We start from the raw sequence: 25,930 nt of genomic DNA, 5'->3' as shown, positions 1-25,930 counted from the left end.
AACACCCATGATAACATTTTTTTTTTTAAAACGTTATAACATGTCAAAAGTGATTATTAAAAAAATACATGTCAAAAGTAGTTGGGGAGAACCAACATTTAAGAAACCATGTTCCAATTTAATACTACACCATCTTGGATACATTGAGTCCCACATCGGATAGAATATGGCACACGTAAGTGTTTATAAAGGCTTGACATGCTAGTAAGTTCGCCGAGCTGAGTAGCGACAGCTTGTGACCCGAGTGGGGGCAACAAGGTGATGGAACATGGCTTAGGCTTAACAGGTTGGACTGGTTTGTGCACCATGCTGGCCTGCCCGCTCCAAGTTGAGAGTTGAGCCATGGGACTTGAGCGAAGGCACGAGTCTTGTGGGTCTTAGAAAGGAGGGTACAGCGTGAGGCTGGTTTCACAGAGCAGCGAATACCTCCTACTCCTAACAGTGGAGGGATTACAGGCCGCTGCACCTCTAGCCCACAACACCTGGTGAGCCTAGCCCCTTGAACCATCATTTTTTGTGGGTTCCTATTGGGGTGCCATTTAGGGAAGACGAGCCTCCGCAATAAACTTTATTTATAATTAAAAGTAATATCTTATTGACTATAATATCTTATACTCTCTTTGCGGAGAAATTCTATGTCATATATGAGTATTGAACCTTTCATGTAAAATCATTTACGCTCAAAAATATGAAAATCGTCCCCGCAATTTAATTTTCTTTCATTTACTAGACATGACTACCGACCCTTACAAACTTGTGTATTTGCAAACACATGTAAGGTTAAATGAAGGAATATTAGGCGCATAAATAAAATAAGAGAAATTTTTTGATGTTGAATTGGTGGGTAGCGCCAGGCAATTGCAGTAGTGCAACACAAAAGCGACACATGAGAGTCCCAATAGCAAGCTATTTTAGTGGACTCTCCCCTTCAAGAAATAAATTTAATATCGCGTGGACCATTGGCCCACATATCAGATATTAAACTGATAAGAACAGATACTACACTTGATCTTAGCCAAAAGGCCGAGAAAGGTATGAGTTGAAATACATCCTTGCTGCGGGTTTTATATTTGACATGGGCTCTGTTGCTCTTTTGACTGTGCGATGTGGGACTCTTATGCTATAACTTCTTGTCTACTAGTGTTCTGTGAGCTACACTTTTATGTAACAGTATTTAAAAATATTCACAACAAAAGTTGTTTTGATAATCAGCTTGATGGCTTATAGTGTTTCTATACTAGTGCTCGTCTTCTAGTCAGTATGCTTGACAAATATCTTAATTATAGTGAAAGCATGTTTTTTTAAATGCTACCTACCAAGTGTTCTCATTTTTTGTTCCATTGCTAGTTCAGTTCAAGTGAAATCATTTTCAATTACAGCTTATGAATTTTTTTAACAAATCAAAGTGGAAATCTTTTTATTTAATATTGTCATTATGCAATGAATAACAACTTCATCGGTAAACAGTAATTACTATAAGTTTTTCATGAGCTGGCTTCTAAATCTTGGTAAATTTGCAGTTTGGTTTGAGTGGTCCTTCTTCCATAAATGTTTGAGTGGTTGAGATATGATCCAAATTAAAATGTTAAACCTTTGTAGTGCTGTTTTTAGGACTGCATTTGGGCCAACTGCAGATTATGGAAGGACAACGCACATAATTTGCCAAAGAACTGGACTGTTACTCATGAGAATGCAGAAGTAATATGATTAGTTTATTCATTTTGTAATCATTTTTGCCATGTTTCCCTCAAGAACTTGTCTAGTCACTTTTTTATTAAATTATTTCATGGATTCGTGAAATATAGTTTCCAATTATTCACGGGAAAGATAGCCGTGAGTTAACTAAAAAAGAGACCATAAGAGTGAGAGAAATTCAAAAAAGGTTTCATTATGATTTAAAACCGTAATTCTTACATATTTCAAATCCTATTTTTTTTATAAGATATTTCATCTCCCATGATAACATTTTTTTTTTTAAAACGTTATAACATGTCAAAAGTGATTGTTAAAAAAATACATGTCAAAAGTAGTTGGGGAGAACCAACATTTAAGAAACCATGTTCCAATTTAATACTACACCATCTTGGATACATTAAGTCCCACATCGGCTAGAATATGGCACAAGTAAGTGTTTATAAAGGCTTGACATGCTAGTAAGTTCGCCGAGCTGAGTAGCGACAGCTTGTGACCCGAGTGGGGGCAACAAGGTGATGGAACATGGCTTAGGCTTAACAGGTTGGACTGGTTTGTGCACCATGCTGGCCTGCCCGCTCCAAGTTGAGAGTTGAGCCATGGGACTTGAGCGAAGGCACGAGTCTTGTGGGTCTTAGAAAGGAGGGTACAGCGTGAGGCTGGTTTCACAGAGCAGCGAACACCTCCTACTCCTAACAGTGGAGGGATTACAGGCCGCTGCATCTCCAGCCCACAACACCTGGTGAGCCTAGCCCCTTGAACCATCATTTTTTGTGTGTTCCTACTGGGGTGCCATTTAGGGAAGATGAGCCTCCGCAATAAACTTTATTTATAATTAAAAGTAATATCTTATTGACTATAATATCTTATACTCTCTTTGCGGAGAAATTCTATGTCATATATGAGTATTGAAATGAGTATTTATTTTTGGTAATGAGTTGAACCTTTCATGTAAAATCATTTACGCTCATAAATATGAAAATCGTCCCCGCAATTTAATTTTCTTTCATTTACTAGACATGACTACCGACCCTTACAAACTTGTGTATTTTCAAACACATGTAAGGTTAAATGAAGAAATATTAGGCGCATAAATAAAATAAGAGAAATTTTTTGATGTTGAATTGGTGGGGTGCGCCAGGCAATTGCAGTAGTGCAACACAAAAGCGACACATGAGAGTCCCAATAGCAAGCTAGTTTAGTGGACTCTCTGTAACGACCCAAAATTTAGTATTCGTTATTTAATTATTTTATTACGCGAGGGCGTGATTTATAATTAAATTATTAAGCGGCGAATAATCATTTAGCGGGAACGTAAGTTAATGAGCGAGAAGTTATGTTGATTGGGCCTTGGGGCGTGTAAGTGGTTATTGGGCTTAGCCAATTGGGCTTTGATCCATGAGAATAGAGAGAGCTATAAGTAGCAAGTCAACCATGAATAGTCTCATAAGTTACAATTTTTGAGAAAGAGCAAGAGGAGGAGCTCATGAGGGAGAGGGAGAGCTCGTGGGAGAGAAAGAGAAGAGCAAGCTTGTGGATTCGTCGAGCTAAGGTACGAGAGTTAGATTACATATTCGTGAGTGATTCGAAAGAGGGGAGGATGTCGATTCCTCCATTCCCAAACTCTTTCCACTCTATTTTCTTGTGGGTTTTGTGGGTGATTTTCTTAATGGAAAATGGATTCTTTTGATCCTAACATGTGTAGTGAACTCATGGTAGATGAGGTAAACAACTTTGGGGAGTTGAAAGTGGGTATATGTAGATGTTTGATCAATGATTTGCATGTTTTGTTAAACTTGCTTAAAATGCAAGAAATTGGTATGAATTTGTAAGTGTGATGTATGTGGGTGTTTGTGAGTGTTAATTAATGTTCATAGATACCATATATGCTTGAATTAGCTGTTTATAAGAATTTATAACATGTCTAGATGGATTTTTGAGTGGATTCCATGTTAAACCGCCTTAGAGAAACTCAAGAACAGATATTTTTCTGGTGTAGTTCGCTAAGCGAACTGAGCTTCGCTTAAGCGAATAGTTCGTTGAAGCTCGCCAATGCTCGCCATGAGCAGGTGACTTCCTGGTGAGGTTCGCCATGTCTCGCTAAGCCCTCGCTTAGCGAAGGCCTCTGTGACAGCAATTTTGTTGATGTTCGTAAGTGTAATTAGGCACTTGTAACATGGTTTAAGGGTGTCCTTACATGATTATTGATACATGTTGATACTGTTAATACTTATTGTTAATCGTTATATGATTGATAAACGTGTATGCAATAAGTTGTAGCTTAAAGTGAGCAATGTGATGTTTTAGCATTAATTTGCAATGTTAAGGAAATGATGTGTGTTTTATGACATAAGTGTAAATGAAACTTTATGTGTATAAAAATGGTTATGCAGATAATTATCATGTGAATAATTATGATTTGAGTGATAGGATATTGTGTTATCCTAATGTGTTAGATGTTGGAATTGTGTTTCCGCATCAGTGAATGAATAGCTTCAAGCTAGATAGCGTCATGTATTTGATGTGTTTAAAAGTAATCATGCATTCATGAATAATTGTGTTATGGGAATCATGTGAATTCCAATGATTGATGAAAATGGACTATGTTTATGAAAAGTGGCCGAAGATGGGATTATGTTATCCGAGATCTGGAGCCCATATCCAAACATGATATAAAACTGTGTGACTCCTCTTTATGGGAGAGATGGTTGATGATAACCATATCCTACATGATATAAAACTGTTATTGAGCTTATCCAAGGGAGATAAGGTGGTTCGGTAAGTTCCGACGCATCCAACATGATGTAAAACTGTTAGTTCATCTTAAATGGGGTGACGAGCATCCTGCATGATGTAAAACTGACAGCATCCTGCATGATGTAAAACTGATGTAGAGTCCGTGCATTACTATAATCTGAACAGTCCGTACATGACTATAATCTGAACAGTCCGTACATGACTATAATCTGAACAGTCCGTCATGACTGAAATCTGAACAACGTGGAAATGGTACCACATGCATTAGTCGTGTCTAGGGATGACATGACATTGGATAATTGGCATTAGATGCATTAGGGTAAATGCACATGTATTTGATAATTGTTAAGTGACATTATCTGATTGGATTGTAATGTGTTTTCCGTATGTGTTAAGCTTTGGTATTTACTAATTGTTTAATACTATGATTGTTGCCATGTCTTGGTATGTGAGCAGAGTCCGTCATGACTATAAAATGAACAAGTGTAGAGTCCGTCATGACTATAAAATGAACAAGTGTAAAGTCCGTCATGACTATAAAATGAACACTTTGGTAGTGTCCGAGAAGACGTGAAACTATATGATTGGTGTGTTTGTAAATGAATGATTAATTGGTAGTCGTATTTGACGATGTATGTGCGCGAGTTAGAAATGTATGATAGCGTGTGAAGTGTGTAGTATACTACTCACACTTATATTTATGTTTATGTTTTCTAACTCTCTGCTTTGTGTTATTTGCTGGACCTTTGGGGGTCCAGGTTGACAGGTTATATGTTAGCCTCGTCCGAGTGCAATGGTGAAGCTCTGCTCTGATTGAGACACGGGAAAAAGGGGTTTTTATATGTATATGCATGTAGTCCTCTTAGTATACTCTGTTGGTCTTAAGTTTTCATTTGAAAAGTATCCGTTTTGTATAACTAATAACGCATCGTTCGATGCGAGGTTTTGTTTTTAGTTCATTCGAATATTTTACTAGATAAATGTATTAGTATTATCTTTGAATGAAGTTTGTGATATTCAAACCAGCGCTTTATAAATCAGATTTTCAATTTTTCCGCTGCGTATTTTCGAAAAAGATTTTATAAAGGCAGAGTTAATTAAATAACGGGTTTGGGTGTTACAAAGTGGTATCAGAGCAGGTCGTCTTCGGACTGTGAGGTTATGTGTCAATCAGAGCCGGTCTGAGCAGTCAGATCGAGTGAGCATGTGTGCCAGTTGTGTTTGTCTTTTCTTGTTGTGTGTACTTGATGCGATTGATACTCATCATTGTTATAAGTTATCAAGTCAAGTAGTGGTTGAGTATTTTTATGCTTAAAGTTTTAAAAATTTGTGTGGTTTGAACTTTTGGTTTGTAGATGCTTATTGCTAATTGTTAATGATCCAGCATGATGTAAAACTGCATGTGATGAAGATTTTGTTGAAAACATAAGATTATTTTCTTTTGAGTAAGTGAAAATGAATTTTCTCACTAGAGTGAGAAAGGAGTAGGATGTAAGTAGATCCTAATGTGTGTTGTTATATGTTTGTTTATAACATGTGGTAGATTGATTACTAGTACTTAGTGTGGTTCTTTAATTGAACTATGTGAATGTATTCTCATGATGAGAACTTGTTTTAGAACATGCTATGTTTTATACATGTTTGAGTAGATGTTGTAAGTATGCGAACAAACGAAATGTAATGCATGTACTTGACTCGATGTCTTGTGTACATGGATGTTTCATTGTCTTACATATAGTTTAGTTATAAATATATGTATAGACATGTGGTAGTAATTATGTATGCTAGTTGTTACGTAGGTTGTTACGTTAGCATAGACGGGAATAGTGTGTTTATGTATTTTGCAGTGGTGTGTATGTCAAGAGGACTGCACCGGGGTTTTGAGTTGATGCTTAGATATCTTACCTTATGTTTACCCTTTTCATACGACATGCATGTGAATGCTGTCGGTATTAGATTTCTCTTGGGAGGAATAGATTTGGAATCGATAGGACGGTTAGGTTCTTACACCGGATGTTCTAGTGGAAGTGTAAAGGTGGGTTTGAGATAAGTGGGGGAGAAGATTTTGTCTCTCCAAGATGTTTCGAACGCGAGAAGTAAGGACGAATAGAGATGTTCTTGAAGTGGATTGTTTAAGATTGAGTAGCGTTGTTCGAAGTGGAGTTCTTATTTGGAGAATATTTTGGAGGAAGTATCAGATGATCATTTTGGAGTGAGTCGGAATGAAGTTGTTTAGCCGTAGGGAGAATGTGGCCATTGGGGAACGATGGAGAAGATTGAATGTTAAGTAAAAACCGTTGCTGGGAGACGGAGAAGACGTGTGCGTCGAGGGTAAGAAAACCTAGTGATGATCATACGACGAGTATGCGAATGGTGGATACCTTGAGAGTTAAGTTAAGTGGGAGATTGATGTCAAGGATGGAAGGTGTGGTTAGGGAACTGAAAACTCGATTACAATAAGTGGGACTGGTGGTGTTTCTAGCGGAACTCGTAGCAAGAATGTTCCATTGTTTGGTTGTCTTTCACTTGATGGTTCATCCTCAAAGAGGAGGAAGAGTGATAAAGATGGAAGCTTTGTTGATGAAAAGTTTTCAGAGGAATCTGATGAGAGTTGTGTTGGAATCAACAAGACGGAGATCATGGTTGTTTGGAATCAACTTTTGATAGTAGCTGAGATTTAAATACAGAATTACTAGGTGATCAAGAAGAGCCTAGGAAGGATTTATAAAGGTTGAGTATGTTTGAACCGAGTAGTCATTTCTTGGAAGGATTTGAGAAGCTTAGAAATAGAGGAAGGAAATGAATCCATTTGGACGATAATCAGACAACTAGTGTCTAAGATTGGATGAAACCTTAGAGGTTGATGATAAGCTAAGTGCGAAGTGTTACCTTTGGATGTTTGGGGATAAGAAAGTTAGCCTTTGGAAACGTGTCGAGCACGAGTATTAGAGAGACGTAAGAAAGTGACTTATGTCAAGTAAGAATTTGCGGAAAGGACTATCTCACACATAAGTGATTGTCGTGTTTGGAAAATAAAACAGTTATGATGGGGTTCGACGCAACGATTTGGGAATTGCGAAGGAAAAGAATTTGACGGTTGGAGATAATATATTTTTGGAATGTGTTAAGAACTTTGAGAAGTTGGACAACAAATGAGTGTAGAAGTTGTACTACCGAATGAATGGTTGGAGTGAGATTCGACGCAGTTAAGAACTTATGGAATTTGAAAAGTTGTGAAGTATGCAACGGAAGGGTCTTTCGGAGTATTTTGGGTTAAGTGGTTTTGTTTTGGAGTGGTGCTGCGAGTACCGAAAGATGTTAAGAGAAAATTTTTAAGTAGTTTGATAAGAACGATTTATACCGTTGTCACGATTGTTGACTATCTATCGACAAATCGAGGGATTAGCTATCCTTGATCTATTGTTGGTAGTAAACTTCATTGTGTAGATTGGAATAAACTGATTTTGTCAGACTTGGTTTGTTTGGAATTTGAATGATTGTTGGTGTGAATCCGGAAGAAGTGTTATTTTGACCGGAGATGGTATAAAAGGAATACCGAGGGAAGTAAAATGATTCGGAAAAGTGACGTATAGGATTGCTTTGCCGCCATCATGGGCGAATTTGCATGAAGTGTTTTGTATGTTTTGGTTAAGGTAGTATGAGGAAACCCATTGGTTAGAATGTAAGTTGGAATTAGAAAGTCGGATGAGAGAGTTCATCCGAGGTTGTTCTTAGTCGAGCCATTTTCGAGGGCGAAAATATTTTTAAGTGGGGGAGAATTGTAACGACCCAAAATTTAGTATTCGTTATTTAATTATTTTATTACGCGAGGGCGTGATTTATAATTAAATTATTAAGCGGCGAATAATCATTTAGCGGGAACGTAAGTTAATGAGCGAGAAGTTATGTTGATTGGGCCTTGGGGCGTGTAAGTGGTTATTGGGCTTAGCCAATTGGGCTTTGATCCATGAGAATAGAGAGAGCTATAAGTAGCAAGTCAACCATGAATAGTCTCATAAGTTACAATTTTTGAGAAAGAGCAAGAGGAGGAGCTCATGAGGGAGAGGGAGAGCTCGTGGGAGAGAAAGAGAAGAGCAAGCTTGTGGATTCGTCGAGCTAAGGTACGAGAGTTAGATTACATATTCGTGAGTGATTCGAAAGAGGGGAGGATGTCGATTCCTCCATTCCCAAACTCTTTCCACTCTATTTTCTTGTGGGTTTTGTGGGTGATTTTCTTAATGGAAAATGGATTCTTTTGATCCTAACATGTGTAGTGAACTCATGGTAGATGAGGTAAACAACTTTGGGGAGTTGAAAGTGGGTATATGTAGATGTTTGATCAATGATTTGCATGTTTTGTTAAACTTGCTTAAAATGCAAGAAATTGGTATGAATTTGTAAGTGTGATGTATGTGGGTGTTTGTGAGTGTTAATTAATGTTCATAGATACCATATATGCTTGAATTAGCTGTTTATAAGAATTTATAACATGTCTAGATGGATTTTTGAGTGGATTCCATGTTAAACCGCCTTAGAGAAACTCAAGAACAGATATTTTTCTGGTGTAGTTCGCTAAGCGAACTGAGCTTCGCTTAAGCGAATAGTTCGTTGAAGCTCGCCAATGCTCGCCATGAGCAGGTGACTTCCTGGTGAGGTTTGCCATGTCTCGCTAAGCCCTCGCTTAGCGAAGGCCTCTGTGACAGCAATTTTGTTGATGTTCGTAAGTGTAATTAGGCACTTGTAACATGGTTTAAGGGTGTCCTTACATGATTATTGATACATGTTGATACTTTTAATACTTATTGTTAATCGTTATATGATTGATAAACGTGTATGCAATAAGTTGTAGCTTAAAGTGAGCAATGTGATGTTTTAGCATTAATTTGCAATGTTAAGGAAATGATGTGTGTTTTATGACATAAGTGTAAATGAAACTTTATGTGTATAAAAATGGTTATGCAGATAATTATCATGTGAATAATTATGATTTGAGTGATAGGATATTGTGTTATCCTAATGTGTTAGATGTTGGAATTGTGTTTCCGCATCAGTGAATGAATAGCTTCAAGCTAGATAGCGTCATGTATTTGATGTGTTTAAAAGTAATCATGCATTCATGAATAATTGTGTTATGGGAATCATGTGAATTCCAATGATTGATGAAAATGGACTATGTTTATGAAAAGTGGCCGAAGATAGGATTATGTTATCCGAGATCTGGAGCCCATATCCAAACATGATATAAAACTGTGTGACTCCTCTTTATGGGAGAGATGGTTGATGATAACCATATCCTACATGATATAAAACTGTTATTGAGCTTATCCAAGGGAGATAAGGTGGTTCGGTAAGTTCCGACGCATCCAACATGATGTAAAACTGTTAGTTCATCTTAAATGGGGTGACGAGCATCCTGCATGATGTAAAACTGACAGCATCCTGCATGATGTAAAACTGATGTAGAGTCCGTGCATGACTATAATCTGAACAGTCCGTACATGACTATAATCTGAACAGTCCGTACATGACTATAATCTGAACAGTCCGTCATGACTGAAATCTGAACAACGTGGAAATGGTACCACATGCATTAGTCGTGTCTAGGGATGACATGACATTGGATAATTGGCATTAGATGCATTAGGGTAAATGCACATGTATTTGATAATTGTTAAGTGACATTATCTGATTGGATTGTAATGTGTTTTCCGTATGTGTTAAGCTTTGGTATTTACTAATTGTTTAATACTATGATTGTTGCCATGTCTTGGTATGTGAGCAGAGTCCGTCATGACTATAAAATGAACAAGTGTAGAGTCCGTCATGACTATAAAATGAACAAGTGTAAAGTCCGTCATGACTATAAAATGAACACTTTGGTAGTGTCCGAGAAGACGTGAAACTATATGATTGGTGTGTTTGTAAATGAATGATTAATTGGTAGTCGTATTTGACGATGTATGTGCGCGAGTTAGAAATGTATGATAGCGTGTGAAGTGTGTAGTATACTACTCACACTTATATTTATGTTTATGTTTTCTAACTCTCTGCTTTGTGTTATTTGCTGGACCTTTGGGGGTCCAGGTTGACAGGTTATATGTTAGCCTCGTCCGAGTGCAATGGTGAAGCTCTGCTCTGATTGAGACACGGGAAAAAGGGGTTTTTATATGTATATGCATGTAGTCCTCTTAGTATACTCTGTTGGTCTTAAGTTTTCATTTGAAAAGTATCCGTTTTGTATAACTAATAACGCATCGTTCGATGCGAGGTTTTGTTTTTAGTTCATTCGAATATTTTACTAGATAAATGTATTAGTATTATCTTTGAATGAAGTTTGTGATATTCAAACCAGCGCTTTATAAATCAGATTTTCAATTTTTCCGCTGCGTATTTTCGAAAAAGATTTTATAAAGGCAGAGTTAATTAAATAACGGGTTTGGGTGTTACAAAGTGGTATCAGAGCAGGTCGTCTTCGGACTGTGAGGTTATGTGTCAATCAGAGCCGGTCTGAGCAGTCAGATCGAGTGAGCATGTGTGCCAGTTGTGTCTGTCTTTTCTTGTTGTGTGTACTTGATGCGATTGATACTCATCATTGTTATAAGTTATCAAGTCAAGTAGTGGTTGATTATTTTTATGCTTAAAGTTTTAAAAATTTGTGTGGTTTGAACTTTTGGTTTGTAGATGCTTATTGCTAATTGTTAATGATCCAGCATGATGTAAAACTGCATGTGATGAAGATTTTGTTGAAAACATAAGATTATTTTCTTTTGAGTAAGTGAAAATGAATTTTCTCACTAGAGTGAGAAAGGAGTAGGATGTAAGTAGATCCTAATGTGTGTTGTTATATGTTTGTTTATAACATGTGGTAGATTGATTACTAGTACTTAGTGTGGTTCTTTAATTGAACTATGTGAATGTATTCTCATGATGAGAACTTGTTTTAGAACATGCTATGTTTTATACATGTTTGAGTAGATGTTGTAAGTATGCGAACAAACGAAATGTAATGCATGTACTTGACTCGATGTCTTGTGTACATGGATGTTTCATTGTCTTACATATAGTTTAGTTATAAATATATGTATAGACATGTGGTAGTAATTATGTATGCTAGTTGTTACGTAGGTTGTTACGTTAGCATAGACGGGAATAGTGTGTTTATGTATTTTGCAGTGGTGTGTATGTCAAGAGGACTGCACCGGGGTTTTGAGTTGATGCTTAGATATCTTACCTTATGTTTACCCTTTTCATACGACATGCATGTGAATGCTGTCGGTATTAGATTTCTCTTGGGAGGAATAGATTTGGAATCGATAGGACGGTTAGGTGCTTACACCGGATGTTCTAGTGGAAGTGTAAAGGTGGGTTTGAGATAAGTGGGGGAGAAGATTTTGTCTCTCCAAGATGTTTCGAACGCGAGAAGTAAGGACGAATAGAGATGTTCTTGAAGTGGATTGTTTAAGATTGAGTAGCGTTGTTCGAAGTGGAGTTCTTATTTGGAGAATATTTTGGAGGAAGTATCAGATGATCATTTCGGAGTGAGTCGGAATGAAGTTGTTTAGCCGTAGGGAGAATGTGGCCATTGGGGAACGATGGAGAAGATTGAATGTTAAGTAAAAACCGTTGCTGGGAGACGGAGAAGACGTGTGCGTCGAGGGTAAGAAAACCTAGTGATGATCATACGACGAGTATGCGAATGGTGGATACCTTGAGAGTTAAGTTAAGTGGGAGATTGATGTCAAGGATGGAAGGTGTGGTTAGGGAACTAAAAACTCGATTACAATAAGTGGGACTGGTGGTGTTTCTAGCGGAACTCGTAGCAAGAATGTTCCATTGTTTGGTTGTCTTTCACTTGATGGTTCATCCTCAAAGAGGAGGAAGAGTGATAAAGATGGAAGCTTTGTTGATGAAAAGTTTTCAGAGGAATCTGATGAGAGTTGTGTTGGAATCAACAAGACGGAGATCATGGTTGTTTGGAATCAACTTTTGATAGTAGCTGAGATTTAAATACAGAATTACTAGGTGATCAAGAAGAGCCTAGGAAGGATTTATAAAGGTTGAGTATGTTTGAACCGAGTAGTCATTTCTTGGAAGGATTTGAGAAGCTTAGAAATAGAGGAAGGAAATGAATCCATTTGGACGATAATCAGACAACTAGTGTCTAAGATTGGATGAAACCTTAGAGGTTGATGATAAGCTAAGTGCGAAGTGTTACCTTTGGATGTTTGGGGATAAGAAAGTTAGCCTTTGGAAACGTGTCGAGCACGAGTATTAGAGAGACGTAAGAAAGTGACTTATGTCAAGTAAGAATTTGCGGAAAGGACTATCTCACACATAAGTGATTGTCGTGTTTGGAAAATAAAACAGTTATGATGGGGTTCGACGCAACGATTTGGGAATTGCGAAGGAAAAGAATTTGACGGTTGGAGATAATATATTTTTGGAATGTGTTAAGAACTTTGAGAAGTTGGACAACAAATGAGTGTAGAAGTTGTACTACCGAATGAATGGTTGGAGTGAGATTCGACGCAGTTAAGAACTTATGGAATTTGAAAAGTTGTGAAGTATGCAACGGAAGGGTCTTTCGGAGTATTTTGGGTTAAGTGGTTTTGTTTTGGAGTGGTGCTGCGAGTACCGAAAGATGTTAAGAGAAATTTTTTAAGTAGTTTGATAAGAACGATTTATACCGTTGTCACGATTGTTGACTATCTATCGACAAATCGAGGGATTAGCTATCCTTGATCTATTGTTGGTAGTAAACTTCATTGTGTAGATTGGAATAAACTGATTTTGTCAGACTTGGTTTGTTTGGAATTTGAATGATTGTTGGTGTGAATCCGGAAGAAGTGTTATTTTGACCGGAGATGGTATAAAAGGAATACCGAGGGAAGTAAAATGATTCGGAAAAGTGACGTATAGGATTGCTTTGCCGCCATCATGGGCGAATTTGCATGAAGTGTTTTGTATGTTTTGGTTAAGGTAGTATGAGGAAACCCATTGGTTAGAATGTAAGTTGGAATTAGAAAGTCGGATGAGAGAGTTCATCCGAGGTTGTTCTTAGTCGAGCCATTTTCGAGGGCGAAAATATTTTTAAGTGGGGGAGAATTGTAACGACCCAAAATTTAGTATTCGTTATTTAATTATTTTATTACGCGAGGGCGTGATTTATAATTAAATTATTAAGCGGCGAATAATCATTTAGCGGGAACGTAAGTTAATGAGCGAGAAGTTATGTTGATTGGGCCTTGGGGCGTGTAAGTGGTTATTGGGCTTAGCCAATTGGGCTTTGATCCATGAGAATAGAGAGAGCTATAAGTAGCAAGTCAACCATGAATAGTCTCATAAGTTACAATTTTTGAGAAAGAGCAAGAGGAGGAGCTCATGAGGGAGAGGGAGAGCTCGTGGGAGAGAAAGAAAAGAGCAAGCTTGTGGATTCGTCGAGCTAAGGTACGAGAGTTAGATTACATATTCGTGAGTGATTCGAAAGAGGGGAGGATGTCGATTCCTCCATTCCCAAACTCTTTCCACTCTATTTTCTTGTGGGTTTTGTGGGTGATTTTCTTAATGGAAAATGGATTCTTTTGATCCTAACATGTGTAGTGAACTCATGGTAGATGAGGTAAACAACTTTGGGGAGTTGAAAGTGGGTATATGTAGATGTTTGATCAATGATTTGCATGTTTTGTTAAACTTGCTTAAAATGCAAGAAATTGGTATGAATTTGTAAGTGTGATGTATGTGGGTGTTTGTGAGTGTTAATTAATGTTCATAGATACCATATATGCTTGAATTAGCTGTTTATAAGAATTTATAACATGTCTAGATGGATTTTTGAGTGGATTCCATGTTAAACCGCCTTAGAGAAACTCAAGAACAGATATTTTTCTGGTGTAGTTCGCTAAGCGAACTGAGCTTCGCTTAAGCGAATAGTTCGTTGAAGCTCGCCAATGCTCGCCATGAGCAGGTGACTTCCTGGTGAGGTTCGCCATGTCTCGCTAAGCCCTCGCTTAGCGAAGGCCTCTGTGACAGCAATTTTGTTGATGTTCGTAAGTGTAATTAGGCACTTGTAACATGGTTTAAGGGTGTCCTTACATGATTATTGATACATGTTGATACTGTTAATACTTATTGTTAATCGTTATATGATTGATAAACGTGTATGCAATAAGTTGTAGCTTAAAGTGAGCAATGTGATGTTTTAGCATTAATTTGCAATGTTAAGGAAATGATGTGTGTTTTATGACATAAGTGTAAATGAAACTTTATGTGTATAAAAATGGTTATGCAGATAATTATCATGTGAATAATTATGATTTGAGTGATAGGATATTGTGTTATCCTAATGTGTTAGATGTTGGAATTGTGTTTCCGCATCAGTGAATGAATAGCTTCAAGCTAGATAGCGTCATGTATTTGATGTGTTTAAAAGTAATCATGCATTCATGAATAATTGTGTTATGGGAATCATGTGAATTCCAATGATTGATGAAAATGGACTATGTTTATGAAAAGTGGCCGAAGATGGGATTATGTTATCCGAGATCTGGAGCCCATATCCAAACATGATATAAAACTGTGTGACTCCTCTTTATGGGAGAGATGGTTGATGATAACCATATCCTACATGATATAAAACTGTTATTGAGCTTATCCAAGGGAGATAAGGTGGTTCGGTAAGTTCCGACGCATCCAACATGATGTAAAACTGTTAGTTCATCTTAAATGGGGTGACGAGCATCCTGCATGATGTAAAACTGACAGCATCCTGCATGATGTAAAACTGATGTAGAGTCCGTGCATGACTATAATCTGAACAGTCCGTACATGACTATAATCTGAACAGTCCGTACATGACTATAATCTGAACAGTCCGTCATGACTGAAATCTGAACAACGTGGAAATGGTACCACATGCATTAGTCGTGTCTAGGGATGACATGACATTGGATAATTAGCATTAGATGCATTAGGGTAAATGCACATGTATTTGATAATTGTTAAGTGACATTATCTGATTGGATTGTAATGTGTTTTCCGTATGTGTTAAGCTTTGGTATTTACTAATTGTTTAATACTATGATTGTTGCCATGTCTTGGTATGTGAGCAGAGTCCGTCATGACTATAAAATGAACAAGTGTAGAGTCCGTCATGACTATAAAATGAACAAGTGTAAAGTCCGTCATGACTATAAAATGAACACTTTGGTAGTGTCCGAGAAGACGTGAAACTATATGATTGGTGTGTTTGTAAATGAATGATTAATTGGTAGTCGTATTTGACGATGTATGTGCGCGAGTTAGAAATGTATGATAGCGTGTGAAGTGTGTAGTATACTACTCACACTTATATTTATGTTTATGTTTTCTAACTCTCTGCTTTGTGTTATTTGCTGGACCTTTGGGGGTCCAGGTTGACAGGTTATATGTTAGCCTCGTCCGAGTGCAATGGTGAAGCTCTGCTCTGATTGAGACACGGGAAAAAGGGGTTTTTATATGTATATGCATGTAGTCCTCTTAGTATACTCTGTTGGTCTTAAGTTTTCATTTGAAAAGTATCCGTTTTGTATAACTAATAACGCATCGTTCGATGCGAGGTTTTGTTTTTAGTTCATTCGAATATTTTACTAGATAAATGTATTAGTATTATCTTTGAATGAAGTTTGTGATATTCAAACCAGCGCTTTATAAATCAGATTTTCAATTTTTCCGCTGCGTATTTTCGAAAAAGATTTTATAAAGGCAGAGTTAATTAAATAACGGGTTTGGGTGTTACACTCTCCCCCTCAAGAAATAAATTTAATATCGCGTGGACCATTGGCCCACATATCAGATATTAAACTGATAAGAACAGATACTACACTTGATCTTAGCCAAAAGGCCGAGAAAGGTATGAGTTGAAATACATCCTTGCTGCGGGTTTTATATTTGACATGGGCTCTGTTGCTCTTTTGACTATGCGATGTCGGACTCTAATGCTATAACTTCTTGTCTACTAGTGTTCTGTTAGCTACACTTTTATGTAACAGTATTTAAAAACATTCACAACAAAAGTTGTTTTGATAATCAGCTTGATGGCTTATAGTGTTTCTATACTAGTGCTCGTCTTCTACTTAGTATGCTTGACAAATATCTTAATTATAGTGAAAGCATGTTTTTTTAAATGCTACCTACCAAGTGTTCTCATTTTTTGTTCCATTGCTAGTTCAGTTCAAGTGAAATCATTTTCAATTACAGCTTATGAATTTTTTTAACAAATCAAAGTGGAAATCTTTGTATTTAATATTGTCATTATGCAATGAATAACAACTTCATCGGTAAACAGTAATTACTATAAGTTTTTCATGAGTTGGCTTCTAAATCTTGGTAAATTTGCAGTTTGGTTTGAGTGGTCCTTCTTCCATAAATGTTTGAGTGGTTGAGATATGATCCAAATTAAAATGTTAAACCTTTGTAGTGCTGTTTTTAGGACTGCATTTGGGCCAACTGCAGATTATGGAAGGACAACGCACATAATTTGCCAAAGAACTGGACTGTTACTCATGAGAATGCAGAAGTAATATGATTAGTTTATTCATTTTGTATGCATTTTTGCCATGTTTCCCTCAAGAACTTGTCTAGTCACTTTTTTATTAAATTATTTCATGGATTCGTGAAATATAGTTTCCAATTTTTCACGGGAAAGATAGCCGTGAGTTAACTAAAAAAGAGACCATAAGAGTGAGAGAAATTCAAAAAAGGTTTCATTATGATTTAAAACCGTAATTCTTACATATTTCAAATCCTATTTTTTTTATAAGATATTTCATCTCCCATGATAACATTTTTTTTTGTTAAAACGTTATAACATGTCAAATGTGATTGTTAAAAAAAATACATGTCAAAAGTAGTTCGGGAGAACCATCATTTAAGAAACCATGTTCCAATTTAATACTACACCATCTTGGATACATTAAGTCCCACATCGGCTAGAATATGGCACAAGTAAGTGTTTATAAAGGCTTGACATGCTAGTAAGTTCGACGAGCTGAGTAGCGACAGCTTGTGACCCGAGTGGGGGCAACAAGGTGATGGAACATGGCTTAGGCTTAACAGGTTGGACTGGTTTGTGCACCATGCTGGCCTGCCCGCTCCAAGTTGAGAGTTGAGACATGGGACTTGAGCGAAGGCACGAGTCTTGTGGGTCTTAGAAAGGAGGGTACAGCGTGAGGCTGATTTCACAGAGCAGCGAACACCTCCTACTCCTAACAGTGGAGGGATTACAGGCCGCTGCACCTCCAGCCCACAACACCTGGTGAGCCTAGCCCCTTGAACCATCATTTTTTGTGGGTTCCTACTTGGATGCCATTTAGGGAAGATGAGCCTCCGCAATAAACTTTATTTATAATTAAAAGTAATATCTTATTGACTATAATATCTTATACTCTCTTTGCGGAGAAATTCTATGTCATATATGAGTATTGAAATGAGTATTTATTTTTGGTAATGAGTTGAACCTTTCATGTAAAATCCTTTATGCTCATAAATATGAAAATCGTCCCCGCAATTTAATTTTCTTTCATTTACTAGACATGACTACCGACCCTTACAAACTTGTGTATTTTCAAACACATGTAAGGTTAAATGAAGAAATATTAGGCGCATAAATAAAATAAGAGAAAATTTTTGATGTTGAATTGGTGGGGTGCGCCAGGAAATTGCAGTAGTGCAACACAAAAGCGACACATGAGAGTCCCAATAGCAAGCTAGTTTAGTGGACTCTCCCCCTCAAGAAATAAATTTAATATCGCGTGGACCATTGGCCCACATATCAGATATTAAACTGATAAGAACATATACTACACTTGATCTTAGCCAAAAGGCCGAGAAAGGTATGAGTTGAAATACATCCTTGCTGCGGGTTTTATATTTGACATGGGCTCTGTTGCTCTTTTGACTATGCGATGTGGGACTCTTATGCTATAACCTCTTGTGTACTAGTGTTCTGTTAGCTACACTTTTATGTAACAGTATTTAAAAATATTCACAACAAAAGTTGTTTTGATAATCAGCTTGATGGCTTATAGTGTTTCTATACTAGTGCTCGTCTTCTAGTCAGTATGCTTGACAAATATCTTAATTATAGTGAAAGCATGTTTTTTTAAATGCTACCTACCAAGTGTTCTCATTTTTTGTTCCATTGCTAGTTCAGTTCAAGTGAAATCATTTTCAATTACAGCTTATGAATTTTTTTAACAAATCAAAGTGGAAATCTTTTTATTTAATATTGTCATTATGCAATGAATAACAACTTCATCGGTAAACAGTAATTACTATAAGTTTTTCATGAGCTGGCTTCTAAATCTTGGTAAATTTGCAGTTTGGTTTGAGTGGTCCTTCTTCCATAAATGTTTGAGTGGTTGAGATATGGTCCAAATTAAAATGTTAAACCTTTGTAGTGCTGTTTTTAGGACTGCATTTGGGCCAACTGCAGATTATGGAAGGACAACGCACATAATTTGCCAAAGAACTGGACTGTTACTCATGAGAAAGCAGAAGTAATATGATTAGTTTATTCATTTTGTATGCATTTTTGCCATGTTTCCCTCAAGAACTTGTCTAGTCACTTTTTTATTAAATTATTTCATGGATTCGTGAAATATAGTTTCCAATTTTTCACGAGAAAGATAGCCGTGAGTTAACTAAAAAAGAGACCATAAGAGTGAGAGAAATTCAAAAAAGGTTTCATTATGATTTAAAACCGTAATTCTTACATATTTCAAATCCTATTTTTTTTATAAGATATTTCATCTCCCATGATAACATTTTTTTTTTGTTAAAACGTTATAACATGTCAAAAGTGATTGTTAAAAAAAATACATGTCAAAAGTAGTTGGGGAGAACCATCATTTAAGAAACCATGTTCCAATTTAATACTACACTATCTTGGATACATTAAGTCCCACATCGGCTAGAATATGGCACAAGTAAGTGTTTATAAAGGCTTGACATGCTAGTAAGTTCGCCGAGCTGAGTAGCGACAGCTTGTGACCCGAGTGGGGGCAACAAGGTGATGGAACATGGCTTAGGCTTAACAGGTTGGACTGATTTGTGCACCATGCTGGCCTGCCCGCTCCAAGTTGAGAGTTGAGCCATGGGACTTGAGCGAAGGCACGAGTCTTGTGGGTCTTAGAAAGGAGGGTACAGCGTGAGGCTGGTTTCACAGAGCAGCGAACACCTCCTACTCCTAACAATGGAGGGATTACAGGCCGCTGCACCTCCAGCCCACAACACCTGGTGAGCCTAGCCCCTTGAACCTTCATTTTTTGTGGGTTCCTACTGGGGTGCCATTTAGGGAAGATGAGCCTCCGCAATAAACTTTATTTATAATTAAAAGTAATATCTTATACTCTCTTTGCGGAGAAATTCTATGTCATATATGAGTATTGAAATGAGTATTTATTTTTGGTAATGAGTTGAACCTTTCATGTAAAATCATTTACGCTCATAAATATGAAAATCGTCCCCGCAATTTAATTTTCTTTCATTTACTAGACATGACTACCGACCCTTACAAACTTGTGTATTTTCAAACACATGTAAGGTTAAATGAAGAAATATTAGGCGCATAAATAAAATAAGAGAAATTTTTTGATGTTGAATTGGTGGGGTGCGCCAGGCAATTGCAGTAGTGCAACACAAAAGCGACACATGAGAGTCCCAATAGCAAGCTAGTTTAGTGGACTCTCCCCCTCAAGAAATAAATTTAATATCGCGTGGACCATTGGCCCACATATAAAATATTAAACTGATAAGAACTGATACTACACTTGGTCTTAGCCAAAAGGCCGAGAAAGGTATGAGTTGAAATACATCCTTGCTGCGGGTTTTATATTTGACATGGGCTCTGTTGCTCTTTTGACTATGCGATGTGGGACTCTTATGCAATAACTTCTTGTCTACTAGTGTTCTTTTAGCTACACTTTTATGTAACAGTATTTAAAAATATTCACAACAAAAGTTGTTTTGATAATCACCTTGATGGCTTATAGTGTTTCTATACTAGTGCTCGGCTTCTACTCAGTATGCTTGACAAATATCTTAATTATAGTGAAACCATGTTTTTTTAAATGCTACCTACCAAGTGTTCTCATTTTTTGTTCCATTGCAAGTTCAGTTCAAGTGAAATCATTTTCAATTACAGCTTATGAATTTTTTTAACAAATCAAAGTGGAAATCTTTTTATTTAATATTGTCATTATGCAATGAATAACAACTTCATCGGTAAACAGTAATTACTATAAGTTTTTCATGAGCTGGCTTCTAAATCTTGGTAAATTTGCAGTTTGGTTTGAGTGGTCCTTCTTCCATAAATGTTTGAGTGGTTGGGATATGATCCAAATTAAAATGTTAAACCTTTGTAGTGCTGTTTTTAGGACTGCATTTGGGCCAACTGCAGATTATGGAAAGACAACGCACATAATTTGCCAAAGAACTGGACTGTTACTCATGAGAATGCAGAAGTAATATGATTAGTTTATTCATTTTGTATGCATTTTTGCCATGTTTCCCTCAAGAACTTGTCGAGTCACTTTTTTATTAAATTATTTCATGGATTCGTGAAATATAGTTTCCAATTTTTCACGGGAAAGATAGCCGTGAGTTAACTAAAAAAGAGACCATAAGAGTGAGAGAAATTCAAAAAAGGTTTCATTATGATTTAAAACCGTAATTCTTACATATTTCAAATCCTATTTTTTTTATATGATATTTCATCTCCCATGATAACATTTTTTTTTGTTAAAACGTTATAACAAAGTCAAAAGTGATTGTTAAAAAAATACATGTCAAAAGTAGTTGGGGAGAACCAACATTTAAGAAACCATGTTCCAATTTAATACTACACCATCTTGGATACATTAAGTCCCACATCGGCTAGAATATGGCACAAGTAAGTGTTTATAAAGGCTTGACATGCTAGTAAGTTCGCCGAGCTGAGTAGCGACAGCTTGTGACCCGAGTGGGGGCAACAAGGTGATGGAACATGGCTTAGGCTTAACAGGTTGGACTGATTTGTGCACCATGCTGGCCTGCCCGCTCCAAGTTGAGAGTTGAGCCATGGGACTTGAGCGAAGGCACGAGTCTTGTGGGTCTTAGAAAGGAGGGTACAGCGTGAGGCTGGTTTCACAGAGCAGCGAACACCTCCTACTCCTAACAATGGAGGGATTACAAGCCGCTGCACCTCCAGCCCACAACACCTGGTGAGCCTAGCCCCTTGAACCATCATTTTTTGTGGGTTCCTACTGGGGTGCCATTTAGGGAAGATGAGCCTCCGCAATAAACTTTATTTATAATTAAAAGTAATATCTTATTGACTATAATATCTTATACTCTCTTTGCGGAGAAATTCTATGTCATATATGAGTATTGAAATGAGTATTTATTTTTGGTAATGAGTTGAACCTTTCATGTAAAATCATTTACGCTCATAAATATGAAAATCGTCCCCGCAATTTAATTTTCTTTCATTTACTAGACATGACTACCAACCCTTACAAACTTGTGTATTTTCAAACACATATAAGGTTAAATGAAGAAATATTAGGCGCATAAATAAAATAAGAGAAAATTTTTGATGTTGAATTGGTGGGGTGCGCCAGGCAATTGCAGTAGTGCAACACAAAAGCGACACATGAGAGTCCCAATAGCAAGCTAGTTTAGTGGACTCTCCCCCTCAAGAAATAAATTTAATATCGCGTGGACCATTGGCCCACATATCAGATATTAAACTGATAAGAACAGATACTACACTTGATCTTAGCCAAAAGGCCGAGAAAGGTATGAGTTGAAATACATCCTTGCTGCGGGTTTTATATTTGACATGGGCTCTGTTGCTCTTTTGACTTTGCGATGTGGGACTCTTATGCTATAACTTCTTGTCTACTAGTGTTCTGTTAGCTACACTTTTATGTAACAGTATTTAAAAATATTCACAACAAAAGTTGTTTTGATAATCAGCTTGATGGCTTATAGTGTTTCTATACTAGTGCTCGTCTTCTAGTCAGTATGCTTGACAAATATCTTAATTATAGTGAAAGCATGTTTTTTAAATGCTACCTACCAAGTGTTCTCATTTTTTGTTCCATTGCTAGTTCAGTTCAAGTGAAATCATTTTCAATTACAGCTTATGAATTTTTTTAACAAATCAAAGTGGAAATCTTTTTATTTAATATTGTCATTATGCAATGAATAACAACTTCATCGGTAAACAGTAATTACTATAAGTTTTTCATGAGCTGGCTTCTAAATCTTGGTAAATTTGCAGTTTGGTTTGAGTGGTCCTTCTTCCATAAATGTTTGAGTGGTTGAGATATGATCCAAATTAAAATGTTAAACCTTTGTAGTGCTGTTTTTAGGACTGCATTTGGGCCAACTATAGATTTTGGAAGGACAACGCACATAATTTGCCAAAGAACTGGATTGTTACTCATGAGAATGCAGAAGTAATATGATTAGTTTATTCATTTTGTATGCATTTTTGCCATGTTTCCCTCAAGAACTTGTCTAGTCAGTTTTTTATTAAATTATTTCATGGATTCGTGAAATATAGTTTCCAATTTTTCACGGGAAAGATAGCCGTGAGTTAACTAAAAAAGAGACCATAAGAGTGAGAGAAATTCAAAAAAGGTTTCATTATGATTTAAAACCGTAATTCTTACATATTTCAAATCCTATTTTTTTTATAAGATATTTCATCTCCCATGATAACATTTTTTTTTGTTAAAACGTTATAACATGTCAAAAGTGATTGTTAAAAAAATACATGTCAAAAGTAGTTGGGGAGAACCAACATTTAAGAAACCATGTTCCAATTTAATACTACACCATCTTGGATACATTAAGTCCCACATCGGCTAGAATATGGCACAAGTAAGTGTTTATAAAGGCTTGACATGCTAGTAAGTTCGCCGAGCTGAGTAGCGACAGCTTGTGACCCGAGTGGGGGCAACAAGGTGATGGAACATGGCTTAGGCTTAACAGGTTGGTCTGGTTTGTGCACCATGCTGGCCTGCCCGCTCCAAGTTGAGAGTTGAGCCATGGGACTTGAGCGAAGGCACGAGTCTTGTGGGTCTTAGAAAGGAGGGTACAACGTGAGGCTGGTTTCACAGAGCAGCGAACACCTCCTATTCCTAACAGTGGAGGGATTACAGGCCGCTGCACCTCCAGCCCACAACACCTGGTGAGCCTAGCCCCTTGAACCATCATTTTTTGTGGGTTCCTACTGGGGTGCCATTTAGGGAAGATGAGCCTCCGCAATAAACTTTATTTATAATTAAAAGTAATATCTTATTGACTATAATATCTTATACTCTCTTTGCGGAGAAATTCTATGTCATATATGAGTATTGAAATGAGTATTTATTTTTGGTAATGAGTTGAACCTTTCATGTAAAATCATTTACGCTCATAAATATGAAAATCGTCCCCGCAATTTAATTTTCTTTCATTTACTAGACATGACTACCGACCCTTACAAACTTGTGTATTTTCAAACACATGTAAGGTTAAATGAAGAAATATTAGGCGCATAAATAAAATAAGAGAAAATTTTTGATGTTGAATTGGTGGGGTGCGCCAGGCAATTGCAGTAGTGCAACACAAAAGCGACACATGAGAGTCCCAATAGCAAGCTAGTTTAGTGGAATCTCCCCCTCAAGATATAAATTTAATATCGCGTGGACCATTGGCCCACATATTAGATATTAAACTGATAAGAACAGATACTACACTTGATCTTAGCCAAAAGGCCGAGAAAGGTATGAGTTGAAATACATCCTTGATGCGGGTTTTATATTTGACATGGGCTCTGTTGCTCTTTTGAGTATGCGATGTGGGACTCTTATGCTATAACTTCTTGTGTACTAGTGTTCTGTTAGCTACACTTTTATGTAACAGTATTAAAAAATATTCACAACAAAAGTTGTTTTGATAATCAGCTTGATGGCTTATAGTGTTTCTATACTAGTGCTCGTCTTCTAGTCAGTATGCTTGACAAATATCTTAATTATAGTGAAAGCATGTTTTTTAAATGCTACCTACCAAGTGTTCTCATTTTTTGTTCCATTGCTAGTTCAGTTCAAGTGAAATCATTTTCAATTACAGCTTATGAATTTTTTTAACAAATCAAAGTGGAAATCTTTTTATTTAATATTGTCATTATGCAATGAATAACAACTTCATCGGTAAACAGTAATTACTATAAGTTTTTCATGAGCTGGCTTCTAAATCTTGGTAAATTTGCAGTTTGGTTTGAGTGGTCCTTCTTCCATAAATGTTTGAGTGGTTGAGATATGATCCAAATTAAAATGTTAAACCTTTGTAGTGCTGTTTTTAGGACTGCATTTGGGCCAACTATAGATTTTGGAAGGACAACGCACATAATTTGCCAAAGAACTGGATTGTTACTCATGAGAATGCAGAAGTAATATGATTAGTTTATTCATTTTGTATGCATTTTTGCCATGTTTCCCTCAAGAACTTGTCTAGTCAGTTTTTTATTAAATTATTTCATGGATTCGTGAAATATAGTTTCCAATTTTTCACGGGAAAGATAGCCGTGAGTTAACTAAAAAAGAGACCATAAGAGTGAGAGAAATTCAAAAAAGGTTTCATTATGATTTAAAACCGTAATTCTTACATATTTCGAATCCTATTTTTTTTATAAGATATTTCATCTCCCATGATAACATTTTTTTTTGTTAAAACGTTATAACATGTCAAAAGTGATTGTTAAAAAAATACATGTCAAAAGTAGTTGGGGAGAACCAACATTTAAGAAACCATGTTCCAATTTAATACTACACCATCTTGGATACATTAAGTCCCACATCGGCTAGAATATGGCACAAGTAAGTGTTTATAAAGGCTTGACATGCTAGTAAGTTCGCCGAGCTGAGTAGCGACAGCTTGTGACCCGAGTGGGGGCAACAAGGTGATGGAACATGGCTTAGGCTTAACAGGTTGGTCTGGTTTGTGCACCATGCTGGCCTGCCCGCTCCAAGTTGAGAGTTGAGCCATGGGACTTGAGCGAAGGCACGAGTCTTGTGGGTCTTAGAAAGGAGGGTACAACGTGAGGCTGGTTTCACAGAGCAGCGAACACCTCCTATTCCTAACAGTGGAGGGATTACAGGCCGCTGCACCTCCAGCCCACAACACCTGGTGAGCCTAGCCCCTTGAACCATCATTTTTTGTGGGTTCCTACTGGGGTGCCATTTAGGGAAGATGAGCCTCCGCAATAAACTTTATTTATAATTAAAAGTAATATCTTATTGACTATAATATCTTATACTCTCTTTGCGGAGAAATTCTATGTCATATATGAGTATTGAAATGAGTATTTATTTTTGGTAATGAGTTGAACCTTTCATGTAAAATCATTTACGCTCATAAATATGAAAATCGTCCCCGCAATTTAATTTTCTTTCATTTACTAGACATGACTACC

The 25,930-nt window shown here is 36.8% G+C and overlaps 5 non-coding genes and 1 pseudogene across 5 annotated transcripts; all 6 read right to left on the bottom strand.

The window, feature by feature from the left end:
* Positions 1-840: 840 nt before the first annotated feature.
* On the bottom strand, positions 841-1,036 carry LOC123919271. Its single transcript, XR_006813179.1, has one exon. It is a non-coding gene; the product is annotated as a U2 spliceosomal RNA (small nuclear RNA).
* A 15,136-nt stretch (positions 1,037-16,172) lies between these two features.
* Positions 16,173-16,340, bottom strand: LOC123919132 (annotated as a pseudogene).
* A 1,785-nt stretch (positions 16,341-18,125) lies between these two features.
* LOC123919096 lies at positions 18,126-18,321 on the bottom strand. Its single transcript, XR_006813026.1, has one exon. It is a non-coding gene; the product is annotated as a U2 spliceosomal RNA (small nuclear RNA).
* A 1,769-nt stretch (positions 18,322-20,090) lies between these two features.
* On the bottom strand, positions 20,091-20,286 carry LOC123919119. The gene has a single exon (XR_006813048.1). It is a non-coding gene; the product is annotated as a U2 spliceosomal RNA (small nuclear RNA).
* A 1,785-nt stretch (positions 20,287-22,071) lies between these two features.
* LOC123919287 lies at positions 22,072-22,267 on the bottom strand. The gene has a single exon (XR_006813194.1). It is a non-coding gene; the product is annotated as a U2 spliceosomal RNA (small nuclear RNA).
* A 1,783-nt stretch (positions 22,268-24,050) lies between these two features.
* LOC123919111 lies at positions 24,051-24,246 on the bottom strand. Its single transcript, XR_006813040.1, has one exon. It is a non-coding gene; the product is annotated as a U2 spliceosomal RNA (small nuclear RNA).
* Between the last annotated feature and the right edge of the window lie 1,684 nt (positions 24,247-25,930).

The sequence above is a fragment of the Trifolium pratense genome, linkage group LG3 (genome assembly GCF_020283565.1).
Source record: "Trifolium pratense cultivar HEN17-A07 linkage group LG3, ARS_RC_1.1, whole genome shotgun sequence".
Lineage (NCBI taxonomy): Eukaryota > Viridiplantae > Streptophyta > Magnoliopsida > Fabales > Fabaceae > Trifolium > Trifolium pratense.
Note: the sequence above shows the minus strand (reverse complement) of the source record. Positions and strands in the feature narration are given on the sequence as shown.